General features: G+C 35.0%; 1 protein-coding gene across 4 annotated transcripts in view; it reads right to left on the bottom strand.

Annotated features, from left to right (window-relative positions):
- Positions 1-12,122: 12,122 nt before the first annotated feature.
- LOC131029654 (uncharacterized) overlaps positions 12,123-26,363 on the bottom strand; it is a 31,071-nt gene continuing 16,830 nt past the window's right edge. Inside the window, exons 3-5 of one of the 4 annotated variants that reach the window (XR_009102801.2) lie at positions 16,616-16,744; positions 16,358-16,473; positions 12,123-13,113 (exon numbers count right to left, since the gene is read on the bottom strand). The gene's annotated coding sequence lies outside the window, so the exon portion shown is untranslated. Of the gene's footprint in view, positions 13,114-16,357; positions 16,745-23,842; positions 23,862-26,363 lie in introns of those variants that run through there. The other 3 variants (XR_009102800.2, XM_057960222.2, XM_057960223.2) reach the window with 3 other exon arrangements.

Genomic DNA, 26,363 nt, shown 5'->3' with positions numbered 1-26,363 from the left:
AATACAATGCTAGTTCTTAGAATACAAGAGACATTTTCATCAATGACCAAAGTAAAATCATCAATCTCAAAAAACTTTCACATAACTAAGTGACTAACACTAGTCACCTTAAGGGAGTAAGAAGCTACAGAACACCTTGCATCTGAGGTACACTAGAAATTATACAAAAACATATCACACAAATGAGTCATCTACGACTTCACTATTGTGCAACAACTTGAGTACCAATACATGCAACTATGCACTCACTCAACTTGCAACCATTTCGTTATGCAAGAAGACATATGCAAGAGAAAATTCTACCACATCCACATGACATACACTTAATGCAAGAGTAAGATTCACTTAGAGTGTCATATGCACTAGGAACATTACAATCATAAGGATACACATGATCACTTCTATAACATATTTGCAAAACAAGGCCAAGCAAGGCACATTGCAATTCTAGTACATGTGAACTTATACAGAGGATGACTAACCATTCAATCATGCAGGAACCTCCCACATAGAGGACTTACATAAACTTACATCATTACCACAGGGTAAGTTACAATGATATCCACATACTTAACAAAGACATAACAACTGAGGCACTATGCCATATCAACATGATGCCATCACGATACAAGACTTACATTATGAAATCAATTACACCCACTATGCAAGACAGGGTCGAAACGAAATCATGGACCACAATTATAGGATACATGTGATGCAAGATTATCTTTAACACTCAACTTGCACATCATGTGAGATAGGGCCACCACCAAACTATGGCAACAGATAAAAGATACACCAAATACAATTGACCCACAAAAAATTCTTCAAAATGCTACAAGCTAACAGCCATGTAGGTTCTCACATTAAAACAATGAACAATGCAATCTAGAGACGTGTCATTGACCCAAATGATCTATTATGACAACTTCACATATACACTATGCAATGTTTCAAAAAATGATGTACAATGCACTCAAGTACAACAATGTTAGCATCTCATAAATTATTTAATCTCCTTCATATATAAATGTGACACTCACACCATGCAATATGCAATGCTAACTCAGAAGCCAAACAATAGACGTTCAAGTCAAGTCCAACATATATCTCAATCACCCAAACAAGAAATACAACAGAGCAAACTTGATCCGTCCTGGTTGGGTCGGGGCTGCTGGTCTCTTGCAGCTCGCTGGTTCTTGTTGGGGGTCCTTTTTGTGTTGTACCCCATCCTTGGTTTGGCCATGTTGTGTCTCATTTGTGTCTTGTTTCTTTGAGTGGACTTTCAAGTTTATCTTTCGGTTCGGGTTGCAGGTCCTTCTAAAACCTGCCTTGTAAAGGGTTTCGGGTCCCTTAAAACCTGTTTTTACTTAATTAAAAACATATATGTTAAACAAGGTTCGAACATCAAGGAGACCATCACCCTAGCGGTCACTTAGCATATGTGAGGGTCTGACTAATCCTTTACAAACAATAACTATAAACATATCATGCTAGGCCAAACAATGCAACAACCTAAGTTATCTAATCATGTGACCATATTACATAGATACACATAGGGGTTCCATGTAAGGGACAAATTTCCTTCTTGCTAGGTGTAGCAATAACTAAGAGGCTCTCTTCCTCACTATTCTAGCTTATCAACATTGATTCAACTATTGCCTCATGCAACTAATACTTATGCAACATGTGTTAAACACTATTTAACTAAAGGGCAAACTAAACTCAATTGTCTCTACTTAACAACTTGGCAAAGTGAAAACGAGGCCATCGTGCTAAACCCAACTCTCTAGTACCAAATTTAAGGTTCTCAACACTTTAACTATATCACAAAAATAACTCAATTTCACATAATTATCACGTGTAAAAGTCTCTAATTCAAGTATAAGCACAGAAATATGATATACAAATAGTACAACTTAGGCTCTCATGTCATGCTAATACAAATAATGATGTACAAATACAAGTAATATACAAGTAATGATATATGAAATATAACCAATGAAGTCTTCGACCACCACTAACCCAAATAGTGATCCACATATCAAACAGACAAGAACATGTTTCAAGCCCTTTTTTGGCCAACCACGAAACTTGTGCTTCCCCAGAATTCTTCCTAACACAAAGAATGCCTAACCCTGCATGAAATGCCTAACGACCTAGAAACAATAACTAGGAGGAAACCTCAATGCAACCTAATATATTTAAATACATTTCTAACATAACATACAATGTCCTACTATCAGAATATGAAAGAGAAACATAAATATAATTTGCTAATGAAACATTCATCTATTTCTATGAAAACATGTGGCTTTGGCCAAAGCACTTGAATATATCGGTAGATCCCAAAAAGAGGGTCGACCTTCTTTGTTGCCCCATATTTAGTACCCCTTCCTAGAAGGTATACCCATCACACATATATAGAAAAGTAAACTACTTTAATAAAAGATAATTTGAGCCAAACATGCATGTGTTCCTTAAAAAAACTATTTTCTTTTTACGCAAATGTTAAACATTATTACACTAAGTTCATTTATTTTCCTACTATGATATCATACAAAATTTAATGTGAATGAATATTACTTTTTCATGCAATAATGAAATCTATAATAATTCTTTATGCATATCGATTTTATAATATGAATTTATGTAAATTTATTTCAAATGTATATGCAATCTAAGTTCATACTTTTATAGAAATTTTCTTGATGTTTTTTATTATTAAAAGTACAAAAACAAGGGTGACCATTTTCTTGATGCTTTTGTATAGATTATAGAGAGATTTTAGTCATATAGAGAAAGATGCGTGTGTTTCTCCTATGTGTGTGTGTGTTTATTCCTTAAAATTACTATTTTCTATTTATGTAAATGCTAAACATTATATCATACTAAATGTATTTATTTTCCTACTATGACATCATACAAAATTTAACGTCAATGAATATTACTTTTTCATGCAATAATGAAATCTGTGATAATTTTTTATCCATATTGATCTTCTAAAAAAAATTTGTGTAATATTTATTTCAAATGTATATGCAATCTAAGCTTGTGTTTTCCTAACCATTTCTTAATGTTTGTGTGTGTAACCCTCCTTACATGTGCAACTAACTCAAAAGAAAGACCAAGTTAACGATTTCGTGACCATAAACAAAATTTGTTGCAAGGTGTGTGCCCTTGGTCTCCTTGTGTTGTCTATCACACTGCTCGATTTTGGGACATGGCTTAACCGTCTCTCGTGGATTCATTAAATCTTGTGGTCATATCACGTATTAACAGGTTGATCTTTTGGTGCAACGACAACGGTGTTTTTAACAAGTGGTATCAGAACCTAGGTCACGAGTTCAAACCTCTTGCTTGCATTGGGGGAATTGTGTGTGCCCTTGGTCTCCTTGTGTTGTGTAGCACAGTGCTTGTGTTTGTGACATGGCTTAACCGCCTCTCATAGATTCATTAAAACTCACAGTTGTATCGAGCATTAAAAGGTTGATCTTTTGGTGCAATGGTAACCGAATTTGGTTTTATACTACAATCATGATAAAATCTGAGATAAATATTTCAGAAAATCATTCATTCCATTTAATTATCACTCTCATCATGTAACTGTATCTATATACATATAGGCATATCACTTGTATATACATAAGCCATATACATGTAGTTAATATATATTGTTGAGTTTTAAAATTAGAACAATGAAGATGCCGAATATTTTCAACAATTTCATGATTTGTATTGCAAACAAATGTATTTCTTGTTGGAATCAACTAACACTGAGAGAGGGGGGGTGAATTGAAGTGTTTTATAATTTTCAAACTTATTAATCTGATTCTTACTCCACCAGATCCATGAGAAAGTAATCAAAGTGCAAAAATATAAAGAAAACAACCACACAGCCATAACACCAAGATTTTTACATGGAAATCTGGAAAGGAAAAAACCACCATGGGATTGAGTACCCACAATATTATTATACTATGGCCAGTAGTAGAACAATATTACAAAAGTGGAATGCACTTGCATTCAGGCTCACTGCCTAGAGCTCACTACTCAATTACAAAAGGGCTACAACCTAAAGGAAGGCTCATTGCCTTACAGGCTAATACAAAATGATTACAATGATGAATGAACTGAAGTATAGCGTCTAACTATGCCAAAATACAATTCTGGTTAAGCTCAAATTCTCTCCTGCACCTAATATGTCTCTCTGGTCTGTTTTCCTGCTCTGTCACTCACCGGATCACCAAAACCTTCAATTGCATTCACCAAACTCACAAATTCTCTTATACAGGCTCTCTTCGCATATAACATATATAAAAATGATCAACTAAATTGATCTTATGTATCCGCACCAACAAAAAGAAGAGTTAACCATGTTGGCCTCCAAAATCCGCATAACACGCAACATGAAACGTGCATCACCAAGTCAGCTCAATCCGAAATCCAAATGCGGACCAAAACAAGATGATAATATGCTTCCCTTAAGTCGGCCCAATCACTTCAAACACGAATCTGATCATTGAAATCATCACTAAGATTATGCAGCACATGTTACACCAAAATAGCTCTGCCCTAACTAAATTGTTGGATACCAGACCTCTAAACTTGCACACAATTCAACACCGAATATCAAGATCGTGAGATAATCTGTCTCGAACCTTGAATCAACTGCCTTGATCACCGCAACCAGAATTACAACACCAATATCAAGATGTGCACCATGATCTCATTCTCTACTGGATATTGTGTTCCACCTTCCAGACTTATGCCTTATGAACAATATGACTTCCGGTAAACCAATTTTATGTACATCGGATGGGATCTGCAAACTAAGTTGCCATCAATGACAACCCCTAAGCATCTATCATGCACCTATCTTCGCCGGAACATTGTCTCTTGCCAACATTTCCAAATAAGGAGAATTTATGTGTAGATTTGGAAATCACTATAAAACATCAAATTTTTCATCCCATTTACACACTATAATGCAGGAATTCACAAGTAAGAACCCTGATCAGATGTCCAAAATGGTGCCAAAGAAACCTCACATAATTCAGGTTCGTTCACTAGAAAAATCACTTAGTACCATTGCTTGGAATGCCAAAACAAAAAACCTAAGAAGTTGTGCTAATCCCCCCAATCATTATGTGTCTTTTATTGTTTTGTCTCTAATTTTATTCTACCAAAACTACATAGTATGTTATATTTTCACCCTATTTTGGTCATGCCAAATGCATCATTTCACTTTAGAGTGCATTTCAATATGCAACTCAAGCTTGTCCATGCAATAACATTGTTATGTGGTATGCAAATAGTTCAGTGGTAGTTTAAAATATAGTTTTAATTTAAAACTTGACTTCATCCAATATATAAATATATATAATTCTTATTTATATGTCTGTGTATAGTTATATATACATATTTAATATATATATATATATATATATATATAATTCTTATTTATATTTCTGTGTATAGATATATATACATATTCAATATTTACGAAAAATACTAATATATATATAAACACACACACACACACATATACATATGTATATGCATATGTATATACGTACACATATACATATACATATATCTATATATGTATATATGTATATTTATATGTATATTTATATTTATATACATATCCCCATGTATACACACACATATATACACACACACATGTATATACACATATATATACACACATATACACATATACACATATACATATATATAGACACACACACACATATATAATTTGGAAAAGAAAAAAATTACATTGAAAAAACGAATATAAACATTGAAATAAAATAACTTACATAACATATAAAGACAATTACGTAAAACAAAAGAGAGTTTTTTCCCTAACAAGTCATAGTAAGCATAATTGCATATATGTAAGTTAACCATTTACCATCGTAATCATAACAATATTTAAGCACGATGAACAATTTTAAACTATGTGTCCATGATAATGCAAAATGCATAACCATTCAAAAATGCAATATGTATGCAACTATGTGAGTGTCTGCATCATGTTTTCATCACGTTAATCATTGTCGAGTGGCTAGAACAGTCTACCTCAACCAAGATCTCATCTTTGACATGTTCTTGCACTCATTCGCACTCAATTTCTTGACAATAGTTTAGTCCATAAAACTATAGTCGAAGCACATGCAACATAAGACTTTAGCTTATCTATATTTTATTGTGTTTGGATGTAAGTGCATACTCTCACAAAAGTGGGAGCTAAAAGTATTGTTGCAAATTGTTATCTTACAATTTCACGCTAGGTTTAGTAACACTTTTGGTGGATGTGTATAATCTTATGTGAAAGTGATCGTCTTCAATTTAGACTAGTGATCTAGGTAAATCCTTTAGTGACTGGCACTTTGAACGGCTAATTATGACAAGACTATGCTACCCAAAACTAGTAGCCTACATAATTAGCCCTAAATTTTAAGGCAAATATCAATTTCATGTCCTTAAATGACATGACCTTGTTGTCAGCCTAAACTTGAAAGGTTATTATGAAAAGGTGTAAGTACGTATAAATGTGACTCCCTTCCTCATTTGAAAAGCTATCTACGGAGTCTAATCACCTAATCAATCTAGGAATCTAAACTATTTATTCCACCTAAGAATTTGAGTCAATTAGCAAGAATCTAATATCAAGCATATTGAAATCTACAAACAAGTATAGTTTCATTTTTTATTATTATTATCATGTTATGCTAACATTATGTACGACTACAAGAGAGCACTTCATCGTCACCTTGTGTGGGATACAAGCAAGGGTCACATACCTAAGGTAATCTTTATCATTTATTTTACTTGTTTAGCATGTACTCCCTAGATTATCATCATCATTGTTGTTGTGGAGATGGGAACACCAACATGGAATTTCACCAAGGCAAGTCCTATACAACACAACATTTTCCCCTCTTTCATGTGTACAGGTGCATATCTAAAGAATGCAGATTATGACAATGGCAAAGACAAATAGAGTGGACAAAAATATTAGGCTTTCAACTACACAAAACCCAACGACGATAGCGCACGATACTTATATCTTATTTTGCCCCAAATTTCAGTGGCAAGTGTCCAAACCCTAGTTGGTTCTATTTTGGATCTATGTTATCATTTGTTTGATACTTAAACACTAGCACCTAACAGTGGGTCATGTCCAATCAACTTCAATTTTCAACACTATGTTTCTCTCTACGTCTCATTTCCACTTCTACTTTTTTGTTTCTAGACTTCTATTTTGTATCTTATGCATTAAATTAAGCATGTTCAATTTAGCCATATTTAGCCTAATTCATTGCATAAACTCAACTAATCCCTATCACATGCAATCAACAAAAGTATGAGTCCAGGACAACTTGGTTCTTCCTTTAAGACAATAGCCAAGCCTAATCACGTAGTCGAGGATAAGTTTTCCCACTATATCAATTCCTACACTTTTATTTGGTTGTGCTCCTATAATATAAAAAATGCATAAGAACTCCAACAAACCCTTGATTTACTTGAAACTCATAATGCTTTTATATTTCAAATCCGTATACTTAAAATTAGCAAAGGCAAGATGTTGCTAAACTCGTTCAACAAACTCACTAAAGCAAAACCAATTCACTTCATTATGCTTACCTACAAACATTTATAATGCTCTTATGCAAGTCGACGCAACTTTTCACACTCACCACAACTTCATCTAAGTTTGTGTCATCAATTTTCTTCTAACACAACTATCACTTATTGTGTAGTGCTAAACCTTCCAAGTATTTATAAGAAAATGATTTACTCCCTATCTTTTTATTTTATCTTGCACAACCAACCTTGCTCACATTGTTTAGTACATAATAACTCATGAACTCCTTCCCTCACAAGTTCACTTAAACCTCTCTTTCAATGTTGAACCATCTTTGTAGCATTATGTACATCACTTCTTTCAATTCTCCTTTTGTTGACTTGACTTGCATTGTCTTCCCACCTCACTCCTAGCTCTATTTATTTACTCCCCTTTTGGGATACAATCATTCATCTACCATTGGCACCAAGGCTAAATACATTAGCATTCTTCATACTATCTTTCTAATGAACACACACTCCTCTCATCTTATCTACACAATCGTCTAATCCTATTCACAAATTATCTATTATCAATTTATAAACATAACTTATTTTTAAAATAAAAACCAACTGGTCATTTTCTCCAATAAGGCTCTCTGCTAGATCACCCCCAACAATATCACTTCCCCTTGAAAATGCATCAATTGTTGCATCATGTCTAAGCCTTTGCATAGCCTCATCCCTTTTAAACTACTCTTCATGAAGAGAGGTGTCTACATACTTTCATCTCCTCGTTTTTAACATCCATTTATATTTCTTGTTTCTTCTCAATGTATTTTTTTTCCTTTGGTGCCCTTCTCTTCTCTTTTCTAGCACAATTTCAAGCTTAATAATCACTCATTGGTTATTGGGAAACAACAAAAGATTGGTCACCCTATTATAATAACAGCAAATCAACAACTTTAAATCAAGAACGACATACATGATCTCAAAGTGACATTGAAAGGGCTAAAAAATCAAAATTAAAAAATGAAAGGTCATATTCTCCCTTATGCTTTATAAGTATGTTGAAGTCACCATTCCAAAAAAACAAATTCCTTTTGACCCTCAAACTAATAAGAACCTTCAATACTTATAGTTGTCCTTTTTATAAGTTAAAAATCCAAAAAATTGCACTACAATATTTAGCTCTACTGATCAAAAATCATCTACTTCAAATAATTTGTTCTTTCTTGTTGACAGTTACGCATATACTCAAATCTTTAGTAAGATGCATAACTAACAAGCATTGTCAATCTACCAAGAGCTTTTTATACTTAAATTTATCCACTTTTAGGGCAAAAAAACAAAAAAATTCACTACAATCTTCAACTTGAATCCTCTACTTAAATAATTTGCTCATCATGTTGAGACTAATGCATATGCATGCCCATTTTGACAATTTGTAATGGTTCCTAAATTAAGTATATAGATAAAAAGCTTTAATAAGATGTATAATTGTACAAGAATTGCCTCATTTCATCACCAAAGGAAACACTTTATGTTTCAATCACTATGTAAGGCATGCTCACAACTATATCTTGTCTGAAGTCTCCTATTGTGACATAAATATTAACTTAAAAGTTATTTAAAAGTGAAAATAGAACTTTATACTGAAAAAAATCAAATTTAAGGTAAAAAAATATATACTTGATTAATTATTTTCCCATTATACCCAATCTAATAAAAACGCTATGAAGGTATGCTCACAACTATCTCTTGTCTAAAGACTTCTAATGTGACATAAATATTAATTTGAAAGTTACTTATAAGTTAAAATAGAACTTTTAAAAGGAAAAAATCCAATTTGAGAAAAAATAAGATATAGTTGATTTATTATTTTCCCATCATACCCAACCTAATAAGAATTAAAAATTTATATGAATTTCACTAAAGTTTCACTTTCCTCTTAAAACTAATAGAAATGTAAATCACATCCAACATGAATACAATAATTTATATTTTTACCACACTAAACTACATTCTTCAAATATATATCTAAACGATATCAAGAGATAAATGGTTGCCTTTATTAAATTGGTTGCTAATTATGATATATTACTCCTTCATTTGGAGCTCTTCTAAATTAATCTAGATTAATTTTTTATAATTGTGTATTTCTCTAATTAACTTTATATTCCTTAAATATTTATATAAATATCAATTTTCAATATTTATCTAATCTACTATACATACATAAAAACATACACAAAAAAAGGATTAAATTTAAAAGAAAACATAGACATTAATCATTTCAACTTATACTCGCAAATTTATTTTATTTTAAACATTATTCACTTTTTAATTGAAATGTCATTTTATTGTTTAATAGTAAAGTAATTAATCAAAGAAATCATACACAAGTTCTCATCACATAAATCAACACATCATTTTAATTTTTACTTGATTATTCAAATGCATATTGAACCTAGACACTTTAATCATTTTACTTAAGTTATTTAAGACACATTAATCATTTTTACAAAATATATCTAAACAAACGGCTTTCAAATGTATATCCAAAAAATGTCGAGGGCAATACAATTTTGCCTATATTACATATATTATTGTTATTATGAATTAATCTAGAATGAAAATTGTGTGTTCCTCTAATTAACTTGAACTGGTATAACAAATGTATCTTAGGGAAGAAGACCCAATAGTTGTGAACCCTAACTTCACGCTTCTCAAAACTAAGTGAAAATTTCAAAGCACTCTCAATTTTTTACAACAGCTTACTTGGCAAGTCCCCTGTTTATAACTAAGGTTTCAGGCCCACATCATCAAATATGATGCCATATCAACATGTTTTTTGTCAAGGTGTCCACAACAGCCCAAAAAAAAGGTCAGAACAATAGTCATGCAAGAAAGGCCCCAATACTTGTGCAACTGATGTGGCATCACATGATTGGTTGCTTTTTACAACTAATGGTACATTTCATTCAGTTATTGGTAGTCATCATCAGCAATAACAACTTTAAAGTTACAACTATTGGTACAATGTTATCAAAAAAATTGAACATTTAATCAACAAATATGAACATTAAATCAATAACTTCTATCACAACTAGAACACTGGATCCTTATGAAGACCAACTTTTTACAAATGCATAACTAAGAGAAATTAGAAAAAACCCATTAATCATTTTAACTTTTACTTAAAAGGTTATTTTATTTTAAACTTTTTTTAATTGACAGGCTATTTTAAAAATTTAAATAGTGATACAATTAATCGTAGAAACCTACATAAGTTCTGTTGTTGGTCTAGTAGTGAACTTGTGCTCTTGAAAGAGAGGTCACAAGTTCAAATCCCATAGGGGGTAGGGTATGTACATCTTATCGGCTTCGGCCTGTTACTGATCCAAAAAAAAACGAGAATTAAGTGAAAAAAAAATTGAAAAACCGCAATCTTACCATATTTTTTACCCCTTACCAACTGTTTTTCCGTTGATTTTTTATTTTTCATTATATAGTAAGGCATCAATAGTAGATTATTTTTTTATTATATAACATTATTAACATTAACCTAATTATTAAAATATTAATAATTTGATGTGCAAATGACTGCCAAAATTAAGTTAAAAAGTCCTAATGTACAGGATCACGATATGAAACTCCCTGCTGCCAGTGTAGAACTCTCAAATTAATAATTTTAGGAAGCAAACTTAATAAAACTTTCAATAAAATATAATAAAAATTTGTCAACCGTTGATTCATAAAATCATTTGTTCCTCATTGGTTAGAGACGTTTCACAGGATTAGACTTCTCTTATAGTGAATAGAAGGCCTTCAATTTCTTATCAAAACTATATGAAAAAACAAATGGAACTTAAAAAAATTTCGAGAAGGCATGAGCGGCCGGTAAGCATTGACAGCTTGCACGAAATAAGTAGTACAGCAGCATATACGATCGGTTGAGAAAAATTTGCGAGGCAAATTGCAATAATTTAGATAAGAACTTTTAACTGCATTTCTTGTCATAAAATGCAATGGCATGAGATGAGAGGGATTATAGACATAACATGGTAGACGAATTCGGCTAACAGAAAAATTATGTAGTTCAATTTGAAAAACAGTTTGTCATATTACAATTTGAACTCTAAAACAGATGCTTATAATTTGTTTTTGACCAACATAGAACCATCATACACCATTCTTTAAATTGCCACGAGTTTCCCAGTCAATGTATAGAGTGCTTTTGGATTCGATTGTGTACACTCAGTTGAATACAAAAGCACTCTGTATAACTAAATTCTTTTAAGTTTTTATAGCATGAACAATAAAAATGCCTAACCAAATAACAGCAGGATCCTTTGACCATTTCCAAATATCTTTCAAACTAGCCAGAGAAGTCTCTGATATGTCCAACACCATTTCCGACTAAAAAGAAACCCCTAAAAAACCCAACACCATTTAAGAGCAGCCAGGGAATTTGCCAAACAAGTGTACTGCTGAAGGTCAGCTATTCACAACTCCCAATAATTATGCAAATAAGAAAAACTATATTACTTTAAACTTAAAATCTATTGAAATTTGAAATTGATTCCAAAAAATCATATAAGGTTTTTAGAGCAATTTCATTCAGCCATTTTAGATGCAAACTGCATTAGCTGATAGGGACTACATATGCAAGCATCTCTTGTATATTATTCAGAGGATACACAAAATTCTTACATTTCATTCTGCGGGCAGTATAAACTGCAGAGCTTTGGAAAATGTTGCATTTGAACGCAAAGATTATTCCAGACTAGAGTCCGTTAAGGTAATTGCTAGGCCACAACACAAGGATATCTATTTCTTTGATATCATCTTTACAGAAAAATATGATGCCTGCATGGGAAGGTTTCCCACTAGGAATATGTGCCAGAAACACTAGCATTACTTCCAAGGATAATAGTAGTGATTCCATAAACAATTATTTTGAAAAAAGTACCACAGAAATACCCTGGGTTTATTTAAAGCACAAAATGCAAATAGAAGCACATATTAAAAATGATTTTTGTTCGAATGGCCACAAATTGGGGCACACATAAAGTGCCCAAGTGGAGAACCTTTTTCTTGACACTATGATAGAGATTTATACCTAAAAAATTTCAAAGACATTCAAAAGAAACAACATAGAGATACCTTAAACAGTACTGCCATTTTTCCAGACTCAGAAGGCACCTTAATTGCATTTAAGGGAAAATTTACGTACATATCTAAAAATGGTTGATTCCAACACGGAGCCACTTATATCTACCATTTTCAAATCTCAGAAACAATTGGCATCAAAATTTCTAAATATATGGCCAATCTTCATACATAGCACAAAAATGAGTAAGAAGCGTATCCAAACAACATACCTCTGGCTAGAAAATCCCACAACATAGAGAGCAATGTTAGCTCTGTCAATAAATCTTGACATGACAAACTTCATTGCACCTCAGTCAAGTTGCAGGAAACCATAACCCCAAAGAACAGGCATATTTGGGGGAAGATTTGCCAGGTATCTATCTGCAATTGTCATTGAGAAAATTAAAGATGGAATAATCAGCAGTAAGAGTACTAGCATAGAAAGGACTCTTATAGAAGAGAACAGTATACCAGGAATAAAAATCTTATACAACAAAAACAGCATAAACATAAACATTAGCCACATCGTAATCAAACTAAGAATAACAATTTTCTAGTTCTTATGAAAAAAAATTATCATTCTTCTTTATAAATTATCTAAAAAGCAGTGAGAAAAAGAATCCACTTGCTAGTTACAAACAAGATATTGCATTTAAATGAAAAATTTGTAGATGTTTAGAGATGGGAGGGGAGAGCCACAGAGAAATTCCCTTGCAATCAATCATAAAACTCAGATAGCAATTAGCTGAAAAGCAGTGAGAAAAAGAATCCACTTACTGGCTACAACAAGATATTGCATTTAAACTAAAATGCCTGTTCATGTTCAGGCACCAGTTCGGGCTCGAGAACCCAGTACACTGGTATGGCAAAATTTTGAAAGGAGTTTGTGTTTGTTTTGGGGCTCGTTAGTATGCAGCCTAGAAGCACGAATTAAGATTAGAATGTCACATATACATCACAAAATAAGAATATCGAGTTCAAGTATCATTGTTTCACTTCCAACAATTGGAACTATAGTTTTAATTTTTGAAGTTTAATCATCAATAGCATTCTCTAAATCGTCATCATCATCATTCTCATCCTCCTTGTCATTGACATTGACATTAGATGAACCAATGCCAATGCCACTTGCACTTGCACTATTAGTTTGCTTGCTTTCTCAGTCATCAAATGCAACAAGCTGAGAAGAGGAAGCATCCAAGTTAGTATGCTCTGGCTCTATGTCCCACATCTTCGACTCCGCTTCCCTGTAGTCATGTTGCTTGTGTGAAAGAAGATGCAAGTTGGAATGCACATATACTAAATTCTCCGCTCTTTTCTATTGCAATCTATTGCACTTTACTGAGTGGATGAAAGTGTATGTGCTCCAATTTCTTTCTGATGAAGATGAACTAGCAACCTATGAAGATAAAGTAAACAATTCAAGTTATAAATTTATAAAATTAAAAATTACTAGCAACCTATGACGACAAAGAAAACTATAACTAAAACTTACTTGTTATAAAATAAAATTAATTAAACTTACTTGTGGTAAAACTTTGACTGCGAGGGGTTGTAGGTTTTGGAAGCATGTGCCATTGAAATACCACCAACTATGAGCATCCTTCTTGAATCTATGACAAAGAGTGTCAACACTTCGACCATTTTCGTTCGCAAATTCTATGAACTCATTTGTAATCACATCACGAACATCATCTTCAAGGTAAAGTCTAAGGAATGCTGCCTTGTACCCATCACACTTATAAATCTCTCCATGGTGCAAGCCTTCATGGTTGATCAAGAAACTGATTGCTATAGGTACTTTGGTGTCAAGGAATAGGCAAGAAGATGTAAAGGAGTGGTCATCTTATTCCCCCTTTCTACAACAATTGTTTGCACTTGTTTGAAGAATTTCTCCTCGGGATCTTGCTTTTTTGCAATTATAATGCACTTCATTTGCTCAAGCATTGAGTCAATGCCATCTTAAACCTCTCCAATGGAAGGTCCATCCATGTTAGTGTAGCAAATCATGCTCATAATGGGCTTGGTGAAACTAAAGAAATATTTCACTAGACCCCACCATGAGTCATCCAATATCCTTTGCCTAATTTTTGTTGCCCTCTCAGTGTTGCTTTGCTTCCATATAGTCCAATTTTGGGTGATCACCATATACCAAAGTGCCACTTCAACTTTCACAAGTTGCTCAAGACGATTGTGTTAGATGCAAAACGGGTCTCAACAACCTATAACAGAAATTAAAGCCAAAACGATTAAAAATAAAGAAAAACTTTAAGAAGAATACACATTATAGCTTACACAATCAAATTATGAACATTGAAAATCCAAAAATATAAAATTAAATTACTATTTCACTTACCTTCAATAGCTCCAAACTCAAAAAAGATCTAACAAACCTTCGAGACATGTAGTGGTTTGTGATGAACATCTGGATGTCCTCAACCTCTCCATACACCTATTTGATCCAATCAATTTTATTCTCAATCTTTTGTAGCATAAAATTGACTAAATGGACCACACAAGGTGTCCAAAAGATGCGGTGATAGCGTTCCTCAACCAACAAACCAGCAGCTCTACAATTTGTTGTGTTGTTCGCTATAACTTGAACAACATTACGTGGTCCCACTGTCTCAATGGCAGAGATGAAAATATCTGCAATAAATTGCCCATCTTTTACCTGGCCCTTACAATCCACAGTTTTCAAATGCATTGCCCCTTTAGGGCCCTACTATGACATTGATCGAGGGAGGATTTTTGGAATCTTTACACCCATTTGAAACAATGGATACCCCTGTCTCAGCCCATGAATCCCTTATGGCTTCAATGCATCTAATACCCCCTTCACCTCTCTTTCCAACAAGGTTCCACGTACTTTCTCATAACCCAGGCCCTTATACCCTCTTGGAGCTTCATTAACACTTATCATCTTTTTCCAATATGGGGAGCGCACAACATTGAAAGCCAACCCATTTGTATATATGCATCTTGCTACATCTTGGTCGGCAATGTCTCAACTATCATTTTAAAATGCAGTTTCTAAAGGCCCCTTTGATCTTTTGTGTGTAATGGGTGTTTCACTTTCAGGCTCAGTTGTGGGAAAAAAAGGGGTGATTTTCTATTGCGATATTGGAATTCGATGGGGGCTGCATTCCTTTTGTTTTTTTGGAAGGGTTTGATTTAATCTACGGGCTTCTCTATCTTCTACTTCTTCATGCTCCCTAATATATTTCAACATCATCTCGTGGTATACGCACACTATTTTTTCCAAGGCATTTTTTTATGCCTCTTCATAATATTACACACAAATGGCCTACCACCCAATAATATGAACTATTACGTTCTTTATCACATCCTTGGCATTTCGAACGGAATCACCCACCTCCTAGAAGCGGTCGTATAATGTCAACATACTTCCATAGGGGAGAATTTGGATCTAATCTCTCTTTTCCTTTTTCATTTGTGCCTATGGAAGAAGAGGTAAATGCCATTCTAGTTCCTATGGCAAGAAATTACATGAACACATTCAAAAACAAAAACAAAATAATGAAAACAAAAAAGGTAAACAAAAAATAATAATTTTTCATGTTTGTGAAAGAAAAATGGTTGAAAAAAATGTACAAAAACCTACCTCTTTCAGCCAATAGAAGCTTGCAAATGTGTAGAAATGATGCTGCAACACTTGTTCAAGCTTCAAAAATCAATCTTCAACTCCTATTTGATGTTGGAACCCAAACTTTGCTCAACCTGAAATGAAAAAACTGATGTTTGCAAAACAAACAAGGAAAAATGAACTAAGTTTGTGTTTTGAATGTCACTTTTAGGGTTTTACTTTTTGTTTGCAAGTGGCAGAAGTCAAAAATTTATTAAATTATACAAAAAAAAGCACTTTTGGGGCGCCCTGCCGTCTCAGTTCATCCAGGCCGAACCGGCCCACCGAAGCACAGACCCTAGCCGGACCCACAAGCGAACCGGACCAAGATCCAGACCCTGACCGGACTGGACCGGTACCAGGCACCTGCAGGGCCAAACCCTACAACTTAGCATTTGAATAAAAAAAATTGTAAATGGTTAGAGATGGGAGGAGAGAGCCTCAGAAAAATTCCATTGCAATAAATCTTCAAACTCAAATAGCAGAGCAGAATCCAGATCCATTTCAAAATTATTCTTTTCCTAGTTATAATTATTTCAAACTACTGAACCAGTACTTTATAAAACTTAGCAGAAACTAAATTGTCAATAAACGCAGTCCAGGCACAAATATACTTTAAACAATAGAATTTATTTGACTATGAAATATCAGTCTATTCAATCATAGATTTGGTTGTTTTGAAGCCCCCAACATTAGTAATTATTTGCCCTCTTTTAAGAGGATAAAACAATAGGTCAAACCTAAAATACTTACAAATGTAATAATACCACAAAATAACAAGATGTGTCTTTACTCACGACTGTATCAGTTACACCCAGAGCTACTAAATCTCCCCAGATGGTATCCTTAAGTTAGACGTCAGGCAAAGAATTGTAAATTGGCAATTGCATATCACTCAAGGATGACTTTAAACCCTATAATCATCTCTATCTATTTGTTCTTTGTTCCTTTTTCCTACCTGTTTACCTTTCCCAAGGATGATATTCTATGCCACTGTTTTGACCACTATTATATAGTAGTTGAACCTCAACAGGCATTTCTAATAGTGTCTTTCATACACATGTTACTTCCAAGTAGATAGCACATATGATGAGCATAGTCTTTGTTTTTTTTTGTTATTTCTTGGATATAATCCATCATGACACAATACATTTTCATATTACCATCATGATACTGTATAATTTGCATATTACCAAAGATGGCATGGAGTTATTATTGAAAGCTGAAACTATGGTTTTTTTTGAAAATTTTAATTTATTTGATTATAGCATGCTACAGATTAGAAAAGTTCAACTGCCACATTGTTACAGCTTAATACTTTGAAAATAGATGCACATTAGTATAATATTTCCCTAAGGTTTAAACCCTAAGGTCATCCTAGGTCTTGCAATTATTCTTATCAGAACTGCAATTTTACCATAAAAATTAAAAAAAATTTAGAAATATTAAGCTTGGATTCTATATAATTCCGGTTAGGTTAGATGACAATGTAGATAATTTTTTCACGCGGCACCTCATACTTTAACATTAGATATTACTCTAATTTCTTAGCATGCCTGCCATTAGTAAAGAGTGCACAAATTGCTGCTAATAAAATCGTAACTCACATTGAGATGCTTTTAGGGTTTCCAACTAATCAAACTCAAGTGTCCAAGAGATAATGGAAAAGCAGATGGAATAGGCAAGAATGACATTTTTATATTTCTCTGTTTTAATTTACACAGGAGGAACCTGCATATATAGGCGAAAGCCTAAAAAACCTTCCTCTGGCATTTGATTTTTATATTTATCTACGTGACATTTCCAGTTATTTATAATGGCATCATGTTGACATTATACGACCGCTAAAGCCTAAAAAACCTTCCTCAAAGCTATAGATTAAGCTTTGAAATATGACTGTACCAAAGTAACACCTATCCTACTTTATCTAAAGCAAAGGAGATGTATCAAGCCAAATGGCTAACAATGTTAATCCTTACTTTTATTATAAAACAAACAACCACCATGACTTCAATAGCTGTCTGAAGAAAATGCTTCTTGTGCTATGTAACGGGATCAAATATTTCTTTCTATTTGTCAGTTTCTTAAAAAATATCTTCCTCTTGAAAAGTTATCCACAATGCTCTTAAACTAGAAATGATGTTGAAGATTCCAATTGATGTCAAACCTGTTATGAAGTAAATTGATAGAGAAATATGACTCCCAACTCAGCTTACAGCTAATTATAACAATGGTAAACATTTCCTACAAGAACTAGTAGTCTGGATGAAGAGAATTTGGTCCAACATGTTTAATAAAATTTTGAAGTTCTCATGTGGCATTGGCACAGAAGTGATTTTCCATTCAATATATGGTCTTTGGACCAAATCTATCATCCTGCAATAAGGAATTTGTGTCTGTAATCTCATAATAGTAAATTCTTCTCTGAAACGCAACCAAGATTTTCTAAACTTTCCACTGTTGTTTTGGAACTTTTTTTTCTGCATCTTCTACTACAGCAAGCTAGTGAGCGTTGAAAGCCATACCTAGATTTTATCTTGCAGATCTCACTCCCATTAGCCTTCATCCATACCTTCTCAGGATTCCCCCATTGTCTTGCATTGTTTTTTTCCTTCTTTGTCCTTCGCCGCCTTCAATTTCCTTTTCATAGAAACCCAAAATTTCTTAGTTTTCCTCCCTCCCATACATCCCTTTCCATCCCCCTATTTCTCAGATTTATCATTAAAGCCCCTTTCAAATCGGTCCAAAAAACTTCATTTACCAATTGTCTCCCATACACATAGCATAGTGAGTCTCCTTGGATTTCCCTTTATCACATTTCCTGCACATGCCGCCCAGTATATTTAACTACAGGTTACACAACATTGCTAACCTTGGCTGGGTTGATGAGGCTGGAATATCAATAAACCATTACAGGACTGACTGGGGAATGACTGAAGCAGTCTCCCAAACAGCTACCCGTTTCCTCTGTGTCCAAACACATGAACTTGCATTCCAGAAATTCTGAAGCACATACAGAGAATTCAAGAGTATATTTGGAGCTTATAGAGCCAAACAAAAATCATACTGGAGTTGCAGGACATGATGAGATTGAAAACCCTGGCGCTGAACTGATTTTCTGCCCCCTACAGTGCCCTGTTAAGTTTTTATCTGCAAGGGCACACTGCAACAAACCCTGGCACTCCAACCCTGTATAGCACTGTTTTGGGGGTTCTTTGCACCCAAAGTCATTTATAGTGTCTTCTACAATGCCTAGCAAAAACCACCGAACTCACACTAGCACCCAGGTACCTGTAGTTTATTCCCACGGCAGAGTTGCTGCTCCTACAACCTGCTTAAGGTCTTTTTTAATCATCCTCAAGTCAGCTGTATGTAGAACACAATAATATCACTGAGAGGGGGGGTGAATCAGTGATCATAAACAATTTCAAACAATGTATGCAACCGGTAGGATAATGAACGCACTAACAAGCAACCACATACAAGAGCACATCACATAACACCGGATATACGAGGAAAACCCAATGTGGGAAAAACCTCGGTGAGAAAATATGCTGGAGATCTACTGCTCCAATCCAGCCTCACAATGAAGTAACAATTTTACAATGTTTAGGGCACCAACCCCTAGCAATTTATGGGCACCTACCCAAAGGAGCACCAACCCCTATTCTATTCTGAGCACCAACTCAAGGAGCAACAACCCCTGCACCGAGCACCCACTCAATGAAATACAATGATAAACACCTCGTTACAAATGAGTTTTGTAACATCTGGAAACTATTCACTCTGTCGGTTAAACTTCTTTTCTGTTTCACTGCTTCTCTTTTCTACCGGTCTTCTGTTCTTACTTTCCGAATCCTCTACAACTCAGTTTCAGCCTTGCCGGATCTTCTCTGAAACTCACTCTGCTCTCCTTCACTCTGTGTTGCTATATTACCAGTTCAGACACTGCCGGTTTAACAAATTGTTAACCTCTGAAACTCACTCAATGAAATACAATGAGATATAAATCAATGAAATGATAAACACCTCGTTACAAATGAGTTTTGTAACATCTGGAAACTATTCGCTCTACCGGTTAAACTTCTTTTCTATTTCACTACTTCTCTTTTCTACCGGTCTTCTGTTCTTACTTTCCGAATCCTCTACAACTCAGTTTCAGCCTTGCCGGATCTTCTCTGAAACTCACTCTGCTCTCCTTCACTCTCTGCTGCGATATTACCGGTTCAGACACTGCCGGTTTAACAAACTGTTAACCTCTGTAACAATTTACCGGTTACCTTAACCCTTGCCGATTAAACCTTCCTTACCAATTCTTCTCCAACACTCAATCACTTCAATATTTTCTATCACACTCAGACTGATCAACTCTTGCCTCGCAGAGATTCACTTTATCATAAATCTCACATCAAGCATCCTCTATCAACATACTTATCTACATATTATGCTCTCCCACCAAAACAAAAACTCAAACTTCACGCGCTTAGGGTTTTCTTCACCAACCTCGATCCATAACAAATCGGATCTCACCTTTCTTGAATCGACAACCTGCAATAGTAGAGCAAAAAGCTTTGTCCTCTTTTATGCTTCCTACAAACATTTACTATATTTAGCAAACTAGACTCTGTTCAGTTGTCTTGATTTTGTCGATCACAATAAATGATCTAGCAGTTTCTTTCTCCAGATCAACAAGACGATCAAATATCCCGCTTCGAACATGATGTCAAAGAATAAAATCTCTACCCTTCGATTTGCTTTGAGCCGCAATCCTCTGCAACTGATCTAGATTTTCGCAGTCAACATTTAATACGGATTTAGTCGACAACTACCTCACCGACGCACCATTCACCTACCACTGCACGTTCGCCACCTAGAGTCCACGTGACATCTCTGTCAGCATCTAGCTCACTTGATTGTGTCGGTTCAACTTTGGTCACCGACCAAACATGCTACTGGTATACACTAAACCGTTAACCTTCATATCGTGCACTTCAATGTTCTACCAGTTAGAACATGCTATCTCGGAATGCACTTACTGGGTTTGCTTGCTTACCGATTGACAAACATCCCATACTGATTGATATCAACATGCCAACAATCTCCAATGCCGGTAACAACATCTTGCATACCAGTTGACATCCTTACCGGTTGACATCAATGACAATACAATGCCAACACCATATAACTAGGAATGCTTTTACTTATAGTTAATCATTTCCCAGCTCTAGTAAAAGTATAATAATCTGAAAATATTTTGTTATTTCTATTTTTTATCAGTTTATTACTTCATATAAGATAAAGTAGATTGGCACATTAAAAGACCAATCTTCTTACAGTAGGATAAATACCCAAAAACCATACTACACCTAGAAAGGTCATTTTGTGTTCTTTCAAAATCTTCCTTGTATCACAATTATTATCAATATCAGATTTTATAAAGACCCATCATTAGTAATGAAGGCCTCCTTAGTGCAATACTAGCAATTGGTCATGATGTGGAATGGGGCATACCAATAGGTCATTCATTCAGACCAGTGTAACAAGCAACCACAAAATTCCAAAGAAATGAATATCTTTTATTTCTTTTCAAAACACACTAAGCAAAGGGCACAGATCAAGGAGTTAAAGTACATTGCTAGCATTATGGTCCTGCAGATTGGTTTGAAGAACCAATGATAGTTACTCTAGAGTGCCACGTATCTGACATAAACTGCTTCAGATCTCAGACTCAAGCTTCCCACCAAATGTGAGACGGGAGACCACTAGCTAAACTCCTTCAAAATAAAATCCCAAGCATATGAACATCTCCAAGCTTGAAACAAACTTTATCAGTGAGCCGGAATCTATATGGAAGCCCAGATCTGCCACATAAAAGACATCACTTGACACAAAAAGCCTAATAAACTTCATCAGTTCAAAGTTTTGGTGAACAGAGATACAAGCCTTGAAATAGACTTTAATTGAGTGGAAACTAAAAGACTTTTTGCCTTTAGCATTCACTGTCATGTATTTTGACTTATATAACTGAGTTAGTGGGATGTTTGAAGTCCAAAATATCAATTTGAAGTTTGTGGAGCCTGTGAAGAGTTTCAGTAATCAGATCCTAGAAGGGTCATCATGTTTGAAGTTCACTTTGCTTCATGCCCATGTTTCCCAACAGACCCCAAAAAACTTGTGGAATAGAACTCAGCCAGTGGTCTCGGATCTGTTATTTACACTCGAGTCCTCAATTGTCTGGTGGTGCTCAAGTGAATTGAGGTGGGAACTGATATAATCCAATTGATCAAACAAGTTCAGGTTCACCGTGGTCTACAAAATTCATGGCTTAAATTTCTTGAATGGGGACTTAATATAAACTTTGATCTAAGTTGCTTCCAAGACCATTGAACAATCTCCCCTAACCTCCAAGCTTGGCAATGTCAAACATGACAAAGCAACCTAATCAAGGTTAACTAGATCTTCCAGGTCCATAAGGAACTAAGAAACACAGGACTTAAATCAAACAAATTCTAACCTAATGAGGAGAACTCGGCTCCAAAAATACTTACAAACAGAAAACCTTGAAATACTTGGAGGTAACAACGCAAGCAAACTATCACTGGCAAAGCCAAAATTCTATTAAATAAATTTTAAGGCTTTTCATATTCTTGTATCTTGCAGGCCCAAGATGTCCTATATAACTACATTGAGCAGATGTTGAAGTTCAAAATAACAAGTCTTTGGGGCCTACACTTGGAGGGCACGCAAGTTTCATTGATCAGATTCTAAAGCTTACGTTGCTTCATGGGCATGTTCTTATTCGACCCCAAAAACCTTACGCAACAAAGCTAAACAAGCAATCTCAATTCTGTGGCATCTATTCTCTCAAATCCACAATTATGAGATGATGCCTAGGTGAATTGGGGTTTGACATGTGGCATGGTAGGAACATGGGTTATGGCCTAAGGGAATCAAGAGTAGACATGTCACTAGCTCTCTCAAGTTTTATTGGCCCTTCATACCAACTACAATTTCCCAAAGTTCAAGGTAGCAAATACAATTTGATTGACCAAATGAATGTAGGTCTGCCATGATCTATATATTCATCGTTTTATTTACTTGGAAGTGGGAAAAAAATATTTATGATGGATCTTAACTCACACTTGAGCAAAATAATCTACTTACTACTTGACCATGATCAAATAGATTTTTGTATATCTTTATGCTTACCTATCATCCCTAGCACAATAGGCTCGCAAAAAAAAACCTTAGCTACATGTATCAAAATTAAAAAATTCCACTGGTAAAATCCTTGTCTAAGCTATGCTTTTAGGTGATACAAAAATATAAAATGTCTTCCAAGACTAATATTTCTATACCTTCATATAAACTAGTTAGACAAATTTTACGCAGATTACTCTACGTTCTTACAAGCTACCCAAGCATTGTCTTCCCATTGCCGTAAGACCTACAAGCACTCTCAGTGATTCTATAGCCTGCTGATCTATACAAGGAAAGACAAACAAGCCAATTAGTATTTGCATACGGTGTACTTGTTTAAAAAAACACAATTGGGAAGAAACACAAACCTTTTTTGCTTTATGAATAAAACAAATTATACAAAAAGCGCATAACAAGGGGTTGGAGTATACTGCTAGCTGAAATGCCTAGCAAAATGAAATTATCACCACTCATCTTAGGCAGCACATGCAAAGAAAGTCTAAAATCAAGAAAATGGGAAGGATTATTATATATCTCAATTAATAAAATTTTACCTCTATTTATCATAGTTTGCACACTTGGTCGACTCTAAGGATTCCAAATTTTTTTGGTTCACAATTCTTCCAAAGCCAAGTTCTTCCCATTATATTAAAATTATCCATATGTCCACGTTCAGTATTTAATATGTTCCTTACAGACTCAGAAGATCCTGTCAACCTTGTTTAAGAAGCTTTCTCATGTTTGACATTATGAAGTATGGAGGTTCAAGGAGACTATTGGAAAAATCCACAAGTATCTCATGTTGAACTTTTATTTTAAGTCTATGTCCAAGATATAAACGTCATGATATTGTAGACAAACTCTATTTAATTGAACTTAAAAATATAATTGTCCTTTATTGGGAGATATGTACAAGCCTTTCCACATTCTTACTTCTCACAAATCTAAGATGCATGTCATGACCTTATTTTGAATGGGGCTAGTCAGCCTCATGGCAGTGTTCTCTAACACCCACGTCTGCTTTAGAATAAATAAATAAATTGGAAATTTATTAAAACAGTGCGAAACACGCAATGGATTTCAAAGAATTGATTGAATAATCAGAATGAGCAAAACGCTCATAAATAATACAAGCTATTTACAAGAATAGCAAGTTTCTAAAAAGAAACTGCTGAGAAGATCGAAGACGATCTTTCTAAAATAGAATATACACTGAATGAGCATTAATACTAAAATTAACATATTTTAATATTCTATTACCCTCCCTTAATGCTCAATCTATTAACTACACCTATAGACCCCCTGAATTTTACAAATTTATCAGGTCCAAGGGGCTTGGTGAATATGTCTGCTGGCTGCTCCGAGGTAGGAACATACAGCAACTGGATGGATCCGTCTTCAACCAGCTGTCGAATATAGTGACAATGCGTTTCCACATGCTTGGTTCTTTCATGGAAGACTGGATTCTTGGCGAGTTTGAGCACTCCCTGATTATCACAGAACAAGGGAGTAGGACCTGCCTGGGAGACATGCATATCCGCAAGCATTCGTCGAAGCCAAACCGCCTCACAAGATGCCTTAACTGCTCCCCGATACTCTGCTTCTGTCGAGGAGAGAGCCACTGCCTGCTGCTTCTTACTAGTCCATGTGACAGCACCAAATCCCAAACTAAACACATACCCTGCTGTAGACTTACGGTCATCAACCGAACCTGCCCAGTCAGAATCTGTGTAACCACTGAGTATAGGATCAGAACTCCGAGTGTACAGAAGTCCATAATCAGAAGTGCCACTCACATAACGCAGCACACGCTTCGCTGCTAACCAATGATCAGCCTTGGGAGCTGTCATGAAGCGTGAAATGTAGCTCACTACAAAACTGATGTCAGGTCTAGTGGCAGTAAGATAAATGAGGCTGCCCACTAGTTGCCTGAACAGAGATTCATCCACAACTGGTGAGGATGACTGAGCTGAAAGTTTGAGCCCGGGTTCCATAGGAGTAGAGGCAGGTTTGCAATCCTACATTCTGAACCTGTCCACAAGACTTCTAGCATACTTGGACTGAGAGAGAAAGATACTGGTCTCAGTCTGCCAGACTTCAACTCCTAAGCAGTAATGTAGAAGTCCCAAATCTGTCATATCAAAAGTGCGGCACAAATCCTGTTTGATCCCAGTGATCAAATGTGTTGAACTGCCAGTAATGATTAAGTCATCCACATAGACAACCACAAACAGAATATCATTACTAGTATACTTGATATACAGGTTTGCATCAGATGGACTCCGCTGAAAGCCATGATCTGTCAGGTACTTATCAATTTTCATGTACCAAGCCCGAGGAGCTTGTTTCAGACCATAGAGTGCTTTGACTAGTCTACAAACCTTCTGTTCTTGACCAGCAACCTTGAATCCTGGGGGTTGCGTCATGTAGACTTCTTCCTGTAAGTCACCATTCAAAAAAGCACTCTTGACGTCCATCTGATGGACTTTCCAACTGAACTGGGCTGCCAAGGCAAGAACGAGCCGTATGGTACTCATTTTGGCTGTAGGAGCAAAAGTCTCCTCGTAGTCAATGCCTTCTTTCTGTGAGAACCCACGAGCAACAAGACGAGCCTTATACTTGTCTAGGGTTCCATCAACTTTGTATTTTACTTTGTACACCCATTTGCAGCTAATGGGCTTCTTCCCTGAAGGAAGATCAAAAAGGGCCCAAGTGTGATTCTTCTGAAGACTCTGGAACTCAGCTTCCATAGCCTGTTCCCACTCAGGTATACCTTTAGCCTCTG

This window comes from Cryptomeria japonica, chromosome 7 (genome assembly GCF_030272615.1).
Source record: "Cryptomeria japonica chromosome 7, Sugi_1.0, whole genome shotgun sequence".
NCBI classification, from domain to species: Eukaryota; Viridiplantae; Streptophyta; class Pinopsida; order Cupressales; family Cupressaceae; genus Cryptomeria; species Cryptomeria japonica.
The sequence above is the reverse complement of the archived record's forward strand: the minus strand, read 5'-3'. Positions and strand labels throughout refer to the sequence as shown.